The following is a 12,812-nucleotide window of genomic DNA, read 5'->3' as shown; positions in this document are numbered from 1 at the left end:
CTCTGAGCACTATGGGACTTAACACCTATGGTCATCAGTCCCCTAGAACTTAGAACTACTTAAACCTAACTAACCTAAGGACATCACACAACACCCAGTCATCACGAGGCAGAGAAAATCCATGACCCCGCCGGGAATCGAACCCGGAAACCCGGGCGCGGGAAGCGAGAACGCTACCGCACGACCACGAGCTGCGGACTCTGCCAGATTCATTAATCACCACAGTGGTAACACAATGTATTCATTCTAATATTTCTTTTTAATCACGCACCATACTTGAGATATCCCGCTATGACGTTGAAGAACCTAATAGAGCAAGTGTGAAAGCAGGCCTAAAAATAAACTGCAATATTACGTCTCCTTCTCCCTCCAAGGATTAAATGATTTCATCTGTTCTGGTCAACGAAATCTTGTCACCTCTTCCATGATCTTCCCCCGTCTCGTCCGTCGCGTTTTGTAGTCAAGAATCAGATTTGGAAATGTATTTTCAGAGATTCTGTCTACAAGTTCCCACCACACATTTCTGTTTAGATCTGTTTTATTGTGCACTGAATCAACTTTTAATTCATTCCTAATATCTTCATTTCTAAGGCAATCTTCTCTGGTGCAGCCTTTAGCGCTTCGGAGAAATCTCATTTCCGCAGCCTGTATCCTGCTCATAACCCGTTGTGTAGGACCCAGGTTTCAGCTCCATAGAGCTTAGCAGAAACTGCCATGACCTTGTAAAACGTCATCTGCCTCCCTTTCGTAGCTTTTTTGGCGTTTATTAATGGTCACACCGACTGCAATAATACTAAAATCATATATAATAAACATGTCACAAACAAATGAGTAAAATCAACTATGAAGTGTTAGATACAGGTAACGAATTATTCTATGTAGCGCTGTCTAACCCACCGATAGGACGATCGTGGAAATAAATTGGAGTCAGAATGAGCTGGATTCCTTTTGGTGAAATGGACAGAGTTTTCCAAACTAAGCTTCCGATGTCTCAGAAAACGGGAGTGTACAGTCAGCGCTTATTTTCACTTCTGATGTCTGGCAGTGAGACATTAACTTCTAACGAGGTAACCTAGAAAATAACTGAAGGTTGCTTAGCGAACAGTGGAGAGATGCACATTAGTAATTACCAAGAGAGACAGGAATACGAGTGGATCAGTGGACAGACTGAAGTGAAAGGCGTAGTAGCGAGTATAATGAAAGTGGCAGCGGAAGGAACGTATCACCAGGCAAACGAATGGTAGATACTCGAAGAAAATTATTTGTTGAGTTCCAAGAGATACAAGAAGACAGATGCGACGATGACTATAACGTCTGGTACGAAATTTCTTTTAGTCAAAATGTCAAAATTACACAAAGAATTTTTGGTTTAATGCTAGAACGTTAGCGACTGTTCTTAATATAAAAAAATTTAAATGGCACTAATTTACGCATACATAAAGAAAGTAAATTTTGTGATGAACGGTGAAAGAAATGAGAGCTTAAAGTTGTACAATTTATCGTTTACACAAATGCAGCCACTGACTTGCAACAAAATTTCAAAACAAAGTGTACCGACGAAAATAATCCAGGCTAACCGCAAATCTACCACCAGCTCCTAAGTTGATACAGGCTGCGGTCAGCATTTCGTTTATCTGTGCAGACCTCTAACCGGAAGGCGGATTTCCTCGGAAGGCTGAACAAGCTGGCCATCTGTTAAAAGTTCCCACCAATTCTAGATGCATAACGGAACAACACTGTTCGGTCCATCGGGCGAAACGAGAAGCAGTTGGCCGTCACTAATGACCATGAAACTCTAGAGTCACTCAAAACAAAACAGAGAAAGGCATGTGGATTTTGGTTCATCTGTTCCTCTAGTTGTCTCGGAGGTAACGTACTAGCATGGCAGATGTTGTGATCCCTATCTCTGAGGGAGGGTACTGCCCTCTCCATCCAGTGGACTCAGTATCTAAGAAATAGATTCGTTTAATGCCTTGATACTGTCATCCAAATGGCATTCTTCATCAAAGTTGGTGCGCAGCGGCTTGAGGTTGGGGCACAGGTTTTCTTTGCGGATTTAAGGGCAACCACGGACACCGTCCATTACTGGGTGCTCTGCAGCTCTTTTTGACGATTTAGCCACGGGCTGAAATGAAGGAGAAGCCTATAGTCTGCATCAGAGATCGCTTGGTTATGGACACATGCTTAACACTGCATAATCTCTATTCATCGCTATTTCTCATTTTCGAAGACCATCCCTCAATCAAATCGGCAACTGCTGACAAAACATCAAATCGTAGCACAAGGCAGTTGTGCATATAAATATTGCTTTCGATACAAATTGAAACTTAACCCCATGGTGAGTATTTTGTATACAAAAGGTCACCGTCATTTTTTGCCGCAATTCTAGTTGGACAGAGCTTTTGTTTGTGGAGGACAGCAGCAGACCCATCTGGTGACAGTATTTATCAGCTTTCATAGAGCACTGCATAATGTATTAATGAAAAACGCTCTTCCGACGAATGGAATAGGACTTCTGGATAAAGAACATTTTCCATATTCTGTCTTATCGCTTTAAAATCCACTAGGAATTTCTGCTGTCAGTTCATTTCAATCAGTTTCCAGGCGAATATTGCGAAGGGCACTTCGTGCAATAGATATCTGGAATCTGATACCTCTACGGAGGCTATCTTTCACAGCGGCATATCGGGATAAACTGAACAGTCGATGACTGGAAATCCGAGGAGTCGCGATGATGCCTACTCTTAAATGGTGCAAAGCACTGAACACCGACGGCTCAATGAGGCGATTAACATGCAGTGTATGTATAGGGTGTAGTCTTAGTTCTGTTTGGAGGTGCTTCTGCGATATTTTGTTTTTCGTACCATGACTTGGCAGCAGTCATTCAGATTAAAGTGAACATGAAGCAGAATTAATGGTGAGCTTCCAGGTGTCCAGCCAAGTTGTTGTTAACGTCTTATGTACGACATATCGACGACCTACTCAGTCGTCACCTTCATGTGCTTGTAGTTTTGCTGTTAGGAGTACTGGCTGCCGAGACTCCAACCAGACTGAAAATGGGAACAATAATTCGGCTCAACACCTAGAGGAACACCATTAATTACGCCGAGAATAGCTGAGACATCCCACCAAACTGGACGTTTATTTCACCATTCTCCGTTGCCAGATGTTCTCCCTTCTTGCACATGAACATGATGAGTATCCAGCGGATAGCATCTTGTTCCAACATGAAGTTCACAGGGCTGCACGCGTACATTGCTGGTTTTACGAACATTCATTCAGACGTTCTGTCGCACCTCGAATAGCCCGCTAAATCAACCGGTCTAAAAACTCGCTATGCATGCGACAGCATGTGCTGTCTATCTTACAAAACGACGCGCATAAAAACGAGATTTTTCAGGGGCTCATACCTCGGGTTCTGTTGTTGATACAACGGTAGAGTTAAAAGTTTTGGATAGCTCTTTGGCTAGAGTCCATTTCTATACCCAAGGAAGTTTCGTCTTACCCTGACTATACTAAAGCGTCAAAGTTTGAATAATACACACTTCCTCTAACTTAGGCAAATGGAGCAAATCGGTTGATTCCTTTTTGCATTAGACGTGATCCACGGTGCGCTTTAAGTGACACAGCTATTGCTCGCATTTTACGGCTATATTCTCTAGACATCTTCCCAGTTTCAAAAATTATTATTCGTTACCGAGAAACGCTCCAAAAACATGATTTTTGTGAACCAAAACTGAGCCACGGGTTCCAAGATGGTTGTGTTGTTGCGGTCTTCAGTTCATAGACTAGTTTGATGCAGCTCTCCACTGAATAACTACTGCAACCTACAGCCTTCTGAATTTGCTTACTGTACTCATCTCTTGGTCTCTCTCTACGATTTTTATCGCCCAAATTTCCCTTCAGTACTAAACTGGTGATCCCTTGATGTCTCAGAATGTGTCCTACCAAACGATCCCTTCTTATAGTCGGCCTGTGTCACAAATTCCTCATCTCCCCAATTCTATTCAGTACGTCCTCATTAGTTACGTGATCTACCCACCTAATCTTCAGCATTCTTCACGTTTCGAAAGCTTCTATTCTATTCTATTCTTGTCTAAATTATTGATCGTCCATGTTTCACTAGCATACATGTCTACACTCCATACAAATACTTTCAGAAAGTGCTTCCTGACAAGTCTAGACTCGATGTAAACAAATTTCTCTCGTCCAGAACCTTTTTTGTTTAGCCACTGTCAGTCTACATTTTATATCCTCTCTACTTCGACCATCATCAGTTATTTTGCTCCCAAAATAACAAAACTCCTTTACAACTTTAAGTGTCTCATTTCCTAATCTAATTCCCTCAGCATCACCCTATTTAATTCGAGTACATTCCATTATCCTCATTTTTCTTTTGTTGAAGTTCATATTATATCCTTCTTGCAAGGCTCTGTTCATTCCGTCCAACAGCTCTTTCAAGTCCTTTGTTGTCTCTGAAAGAATTACAATGTCATCGGCAAACCTTGAAGTTTTTCTCTCTGCCCCTGGACTTTAATTCCTACTCTAAATTTTTCTTTTGTTTACTACTTGCTCAATATACAGATTGAATAACATCAGTGATAGGCTGCAACCGTCTCTCACTCCCTTCTCAACCACTGATTCCCTTTAGTGGCCCTCGACTCTCAACTGCCGTCTGGTTGCTGTGCAAGTTGTAAATAGACTTTCGCTCCCTGTATTTTATCCCTGCCACTTTCAGAATTTGAAAGACAGTATTCCAGTCAACACTGTCAAAAGGTTTCCCAAAGTATAGAAGTGCTATAAACGTAGGTTTGACTTTCCTTTACCTAGCTTCTAAAGTAAGTCATAGGGTCAGTATTGCCTTGCGTGTTCCTACATTTCTCCGGAATCCGAAATGATCTTCCCCAAGGTCGGCTTTTAACAAATTTTCCATTCTTCTGTAAGGAATTCGTGCTAGTATTTTGCAACCATGGCTTATTAAACTGACAGTTCGGTAGTTTTCACACCTGTCAGCACCTGCTTTCTTTGGAATTGAAATTATTATTTTCTTCTTGAAGTCTGAGGGTATTTTGTCTGTCTCATACACCTTGTACACCAGATGGAAGAGTTTTTTCATGGCTATCTCTCCGAAGGCTATCAGTAGTTCTGATGGAATGTCATCTATTCCAGGGCCTTGTTTCGACTTAGATCTTTCAGAGCTTAGTAAATTTTTTTTCTCGCAGTATCATATCTCCCATTACATCTTCATCTAACTTCACTTCCCTTTCTATAATAGTGCTTTCAAGTTCATCTCCCTTGGACAGACCCTCCATATACTCCTTCAGCTTTCCCTTCTTTGCTTAGGACTGTTTACCATCTGAACGCTTGATATTCATACAGCTGGTTCTCTTTTCCCCAGATGCCCCTTTAATTTTAGTGCAGGCGGCATCTATCTTTGCCCTAGTGATATATGCTTCTAGATACTTACGTTTGTCCTCTAGCCCAGGGGTCTCCAAACTACGGCCCGCGGGCCAATACCGGCCTGCGAACACCATCAATCCGGCCCGCGGTAATGGGCCAGACATGCGTGGTATCCGGGCCGTCGTATTTTATTTTTTTATTACCTTCGAACCTTGCTTATCGAGCACATCCCATAACGAGTGATTAGCAGAACGAGCGGAAAAAACGTAAGAAACCAACCTGCTTAACGAACGTTATTTCGCATAAAGAATCTGTTTAGTGCTATTTTTTCAGTCTTGAATAATCATTTCAAAAACAACTTCCTGGCTTATAAGTGTTGGGTTATTTGCACTTGTTCCTAAGTAATGTTCCAAGTTTGTGAAACACGTCATGTACATAAAAGCATTTAAGCAAAAAAAGAATCAAAAGATTTCAAGTTAAACAGCACATTTAAATTTAACATAATATAAAAAGTGGGGATATCATAGTATATGTTAATGGTTGATGAGATGCAGACATGAGTATACCGTGGTATTGATACATAAGGCTGTAATCTTGGTGCTATAAATCTTATTTACATGTTACAGTAGTGACATCTTATTTATATGGCGTAAAGGTGACATAGTAATGTTATCAACTGAATCGGCTACCACATATGAAAGCCATCTTAGGCAATTTGTAACACTTGTAAGTAAACATTACAGATATGGATTGTTGGGCTCAAATGGCTCTGAGCACCATGCGACTTAACTTCTGAGGTCATCAGTCGCCTAGGACTTAGAACTAATTAAACCTAACTAACCTAAGGACATTACACACATCCATGCCCGAGGCAGGATTCGAACCTGCGACTGTAGCGGTCGCTCGGCTCCAGACTGTAGCGCCTAGAACCGCACGGCCACCCCGGCCGGCAATATGGATTGTTATATGGTTATATCACTTGTTATGTATTTACCTGTTATTGTCTAACCTGCTTTCAGAAAACACTTGATAATGGCATTTTGAAGCCGAAATCATGATTGTGTAAGTGTAAATGTAACACTGTAAATAAACAGTAGTCTAATCGCGGTACTGACTTTAAAGAAATATATTATGACTGTGGCCCCCATTATGAAAAAATTATATAGTATTTCTTTGTACCAATGTAACTGAAATGAAATTAAGTCCACGGCTCAAGATCAAACAAACACAGTTCACTGCGTAATGCCTACTGCAGTGTCACTCAGTATCAGCTCGTAAAGAATGGCAGCAGTGGTAAGCGCCACAAAAACTTCTGAACTGTACCCAGAAGTTCCCAGCGGTACTGGGGTATCAGACCACAAGAAAACTTAGACAAACTGCAGCTAGGTTGCGGCCCTTGGGGCTTGCTGGAAAAGCCAGTGTGGCCCTTAGGCTAAAATATTTGGAGACCCCTGCTCTAGCCATTCCTGTTCAGCAATTTTGCACTCCCTGTCAATCTCTTTTTTTTTTTTAGACGTTTGTACTGCATTTCGCCCGCTTCATTTACTGCAATTTTTATATTTTCTCTTTTCATCAATTAACTTCAAAGACTCCTGCGTTATCCAAGGATTTCTACTAGCCCTCATCTTTTTACCTGCTTGATCCTCTGCTGCCTTCACTATATCATCTTTCAAAGCTATCTGTTCTTCCTCTACTGTATTCCTTTCACTTTTTCTTGTCATTCGTTCCCTAATGCTCCGTCTGAAACACTCTACAACCTCTGGTTCTTTCAGTTTATACAGGTCCCATCTCCTTAAATTCCTACCTTTTTGTAGTTTCTTCAGTTGTAATCAGCAGTTCATAACCAATAAATTGTGGTCAGAGTGAACATCTGCCCCTGAAAACGTCTTACAATTTAAAATCTAATTCCGAAAGCTCCGTCTTACAACCGTGTGTCCAATCTGAAATCTTCCTGTATCTCCAGGTCTCTTCTACGTATACACCTTCTTTCATGATTCTTAAACCAAGTGTTAGCTATGATTACATTATGCTCTGTGCAAAACCCCACCAGCCGGCGTCCTTTCTTTCTTTCCTTTCTCCAAGTACATATTCACTTACTATTTTTTCCTTCTATTCCTTTTCTTATTATAGAATTCTAGTCTCCCATAACTATTAATTTTTTAATGTGATTTATTGGCGTTTGGCATTAACCATTTAGCCAGAGAAGTCAGTAACTACAGATTTGGTATACAATATAACATATACAGCATACACATTAGAAGTTACATTAATTCCAGCTGAACTTCATGGTACAGTCTGCACATTCACGCACTGAACACGGTCTATATATCACAACTTCTTACGCTGGAAACTTTGAGTCTAACTTATAACTGGATATCCGTTTCTTGCAGGAACTGGGCAATACTGACATAGTTCGTTTTGGTCAGTCGTCGGAACAGATCCGTCACGGATGTAGGTTGAGGAATTCCTGCTCTGAGCAAGGCCTTAAGAAACTTGCGGCACTGTCTGTCATAGCGTGTATCAAATGTTCGAGGATTTGCAATTTCAGTTGGGTGGTCTTTGCAAGATGGAGATGCTGAACTTTCATCCTATAAAGTTCTGAAGGGTAACAAACGTGATCCAGGCGGATACGCGTTATGATAGTGATTTGACGTATAGATAGCTTCATTTGGGAGATCCAGGTTTCTCGTGGAATACTCGGCTGTATTGCACCATAGAGTCTTCCTTTAGACTATTGCGAGATCTCCCACGTCTGTGACCATTCTTGATGAACCTTTTTCGTCAAGCCAGCAACAAAATCTATGTGGAACTCAGGCACATAAGTAAACTACCAGAATTCTACTGACCCATAAAGTCCTTTTCACATGTGTGACATGTACTGCCATGGCAGGGAAAAGAAGGTAACCAGAGCAAAAATGCTCCAATCGGAGCACAAAAAAGCGAATATGCTCCTGTTTAAGTGTGTGACTGAAAAACGTGGTACAGCTTCCTCAGCACCTTTAAAATTTTTCCCAAAAATTTTGCCTTTTTGTGCTTCGATAGGAACATTTTTCTGATGCTACTGAAAATGTCTGGGACTATCTGAAACAGCGGATGAAACGTAGCTATCAGTATCCCCGCACTTGGGCAGCTCTACGGTTTCTAACAATTAATTAGTGGCTGCATCTGGACCGTGTTCCTTCGCGATTTGTTAGTATCAAGGCAAGTGGGGGGGGGGGGGGGGGAGGGGTTTACAGGGTGTTAGTGTTGTGTCTCCTGAGGAGACAGGGGCTGACTAATACTGTGCCCGGTGTCCTTTTATAGCTGCCAGTCCCCCTTATCATGCTGCTAAAATTCTGTCAAAACATTTCAGACCTGGTGGAACAGCACTGCATCTCCGCGTGGACGAACTGGATAATTAAGGGGCTCCGGAACGCCCTACACTTGCAATGTTAAAATAACGCTTATAAATTACATCTTTCCTCACAAAGTATTTGAGGTAGGAAGTTGAACTTTTTACAGATTATTTATTGGAATATGGACTACAACTTAACACAGGGATTTTACAAAATTTTAGTTCAGTTATTAAAGATGATTTTTTTTCAATTGTAATGAAAATTCACAACACTTTTTGCAATTTTTTATTTATATATTCAAAAATATACGGTTTTTTGGAAAAAGGCTGTGTTATATTATGCAGAAGGTACTGTGTAACATTTACTGAAAGTTTGAAACAAATATGTTTGGAAGATCCTTAGAAAACATGTAATTAGTATGAGAAAATAAAAGTTTTGGGAATCGAGCGACAAAGATTGGATTAACTTTTTAGTGCATTCCAGGTCCATAGGATGGATTATCTTCATCATCTGCAAACTCCTCCTCCAGCCTCCTCTTGTTCCTCCTCCTGTTTACTCTTGCTTGTATTTCTAGACTCTTTACAGCCCTGTCTGCAGCCCGAAGGCGTTCCTTGTCTAAAGCAAGCATCGCTCGTACCATGTTAGAACCTATCTTCATTCCCATATTTCCAAATACCTTGCACCTTACAATGTTGCCTTCATTGAAAGTCGCAACAGCATCATACACACCAAAGTGAAGTGTTTCTATTCCAACAAATACAGTCTTGGGGATTCTCGACCATATAACACTATTTACACTTTCATTGGGGTTTTGAGTTTTTCCGTGAATACACTTTTTCAACAGTTCAGGTGCTGCTAAGTCTCTGAAAATAGGTTTTATCACCTCCATTATTGCATGAGGCAGACTATGCTTATGAGTGTACACTTCACCAGTTAGCAATCCTTTGTTATACACTCCTGGAAATTGAAATAAGAACACCGTGAATTCATTGTCCCAGGAAGGGGAAACTTTATTGACACATTCCTGGGGTCAGATACATCACATGATCACACTGACAGAACCACAGGCACATAGACACAGGCAACAGAGCATGCACAATGTCGGCACTAGTACAGTGTATATCCACCTTTCGCAGCAATGCAGGCTGCTATTCTCCCATGGAGACGATCGTAGAGATGCTGGATGTAGTCCTGTGGAACGGCTTGCCATGCCATTTCCACCTGGCGCCTCAGTTGGACCAGCGTTCGTGCTGGACGTGCAGACCGCGTGAGACGACGCTTCATCCAGTCCCAAACATGCTCAATGGGGGACAGATCCGGAGATCTTGCTGGCCAGGGTAGTTGACTTACACCTTCTAGAGCACGTTGGGTGGCACGGGATACATGCGGACGTGCATTGTCCTGTTGGAACAGCAAGTTCCCTTGCCGGTCTAGGAATGGTAGAACGATGGGTTCGATGACGGTTTGGATGTACCGTGCACTATTCAGTGTCCCCTCGACGATCACCAGTGGTGTACGGCCAGTGCAGGAGATCGCTCCCCACACCATGATGCCGGGTGTTGGCCCTGTGTGCCTCGGTCGTATGCAGTCCTGATTGTGGCGCTCACCTGCACGGCGCCAAACACGCATACGACCATCATTGGCACCAAGGCAGAAGCGACTCTCATCGCTGAAGACGACACGTCTCCATTCGTCCCTCCATTCACGCCTGTCGCGACACCACTGGAGGCGGGCTGCACGATGTTGGGGCGTGAGCGGAAGACGGCCTAACGGTGTGCGGGACCGTAGCCCAGCTTCATGGAGACGGTTGCGAATGGTCCTCGCCGATACCCCAGGAGCAGCAGTGTCCCTAATTTGCTGGGAAGTGGCGGTGCGGTCCCCTACGGCACTGCGTAGGATCCTACGGTCTTGGCGTGCATCCGTGCGTCGCTGCGGTCCGGTCCCAGGTCGACGGGCACGTGCACCTTCCGCCGACCACTGGCGACAACATCGATGTACTGTGGAGACCTCACGCCCCACGTGTTGAGCAATTCGGCGGTACGTCCAACCGGCCTCCCGCATGCCCACTATACGCCCTCGCTCAAAGTCCGTCAACTGCACATACGGTTCACGTCCACGCTGTCGCGGCATGCTACGAGTGTTAAAGACTGCGATGGAGCTCCGTATGCCACGGCAAACTGGCTGACACTGACGGCGGCGGTGCACAAATGCTGCGCAGCTAGCGCCATTCGACGGCCAACATCGCGGTTCCTGGTGTGTCCGCTGTGCCGTGCGTGTGATCATTGCTTGTACAGCCCTCTCGCAGTGTCCGGAGCAAGTATGGTGGGTCTGACACACCGGTGTCAATGTGTTCTTTTTTCCATTTCCAGGAGTGTATTTACACAAACTGTCTTCTTCTTTGGGACACAAGCTATGTTGGGGATTTTCATCGTCTTTATTGTTTACAGTAATAACACATACCTTTGGCTTTCCAACATTTCTCCTTTTCTTAAAAGCCTTCAGAGGATTTCTAATAACTTTACTTTTACTCATTATTGTACTTCAACAAAACAGAGACTCAAGAAACAGAATTAATTACGAATATATTCGAGATAACGACAGAGTAAATAAACATGAAACAATCGACAATCACACCAGCGATATATATTGAACCATCACAGGTTAGCCACAACACATACTTTATCTCACATCACTAAAATGTACCTGATGAACACGGACGTTAATAATAACACCATTTGACAGCAGTTTAACAGCGCCACAGTGGGTCACGCCCATGTAGAACACATTTCAAAAAAAAATTAAAAATAGTTGTAGTCTTCGGAATTGAATAAATTATATATCTATTAAAAGGTAATAGTCTGCAGATTCAGAAAACGCAAAAAAGTAAAAATTGAACTTTTCATGATTTTGAGCCTTTCCGGAGCCCCTTAAGTGGGCTGTGGCGCGAACAAGCGATATTGTGTATAAACAGTTATTGGTTCCAGAAGTCACTTCGTCTAAATACAAGTCATTAAACTGTATATCAAACGTTTACGACTCACTGTATCGACTATGTAATCTACCAAACGCTCTCTTAAACAACTGCCGAGGTAAGCTTTACGAGTAGTTGCAAAGTTTCTCTCCTCGTCTTGAAAGGCTGATGTTGCTAGAACGGCGTTATTTAATACGTCACACATCACCCGCCTTCGGCCGCGCTTTCTGCGTTTCTGCAGTAGGCTGGAAGACCTTGGGCGTGAACACCAGAAGCCGGCCAAGGGCAGAATCACAGCTGCTAACGATCAGCAGTTCCACCGCGAGCTTCTGGTACTTTCCGTGCGGCGCACTGGCCGTCCTTCAAAGGGATTTCTGCTTTCATGTTGACGGGGAGCAGGAAAGCAACAAGAACGTAGCCTCAGAAGAACATAGTTGTACGTGGCGAAATTCTAGGATAAATGTTTGTTTTATTGCCGCGTCAGATTCGTTTGTATACGCAAGCTGGCAACTACTTTCTCTATCGTCATCATTGGGAGTTAGACCAGGAGTCTCCAAACTTTTTAGTCCGCGGGCCACATTGACTCCTCCACGAAGTCATAAGGTCCAAGATCTACCTAGTGGGATTAAAGCACCCTAGCACTCCATGACCACCGTAATGTAAGGCTAAAGGAAAGATGAAATAGCAAAACTCTAAGGTTGTGGGAATAGCTAACACTGAAACGAACTACGACTTTTATTTAATTACATAATTTTGATTGGTGGACGTACCTGACCGAAATTCTGGCGTATTTTATTCTTGCAAATTTCACCGACAAAAAAGTATGTCACTGCACATTCTTCACGAAAGCGTCCTGCAAAGTTAACGAAATCTCAAAACCATTGTTAGAAACACTATTACTGCAAGACGTAGAGGTAGAGAATGTCATCGCATTGTTATTTAAAGCGGCGCATCAATAAGTTTAGTTATGTAGTCTTGTAGCGAGTAGCAGAGCCAGAGCATATACTAGATAGTTCTGTTGCGTGATTGTGTCCGATAATTTCGCGGTGTATTGGTCGCGATAGGCCTCGAAACTCAATTGTTGGCAGTATAGGTACCACCTCAAA

The 12,812-nt window shown here is 42.8% G+C and overlaps 1 protein-coding gene across 1 annotated transcript in view; it reads right to left on the bottom strand.

The window, feature by feature from the left end:
* The window catches only part of LOC126235881 (CD109 antigen-like), a 565,987-nt gene that overhangs the window by 273,119 nt on the left and 280,056 nt on the right, over positions 1-12,812 (bottom strand). The gene's annotated exons all lie outside the window — the stretch shown is intronic.

The sequence above is a fragment of the Schistocerca nitens genome, chromosome 2 (assembly GCF_023898315.1).
Source record: "Schistocerca nitens isolate TAMUIC-IGC-003100 chromosome 2, iqSchNite1.1, whole genome shotgun sequence".
Taxonomy (NCBI): Eukaryota; Metazoa; Arthropoda; class Insecta; order Orthoptera; family Acrididae; genus Schistocerca; species Schistocerca nitens.
This window is presented reverse-complemented; position numbering and strand designations above follow the sequence as displayed.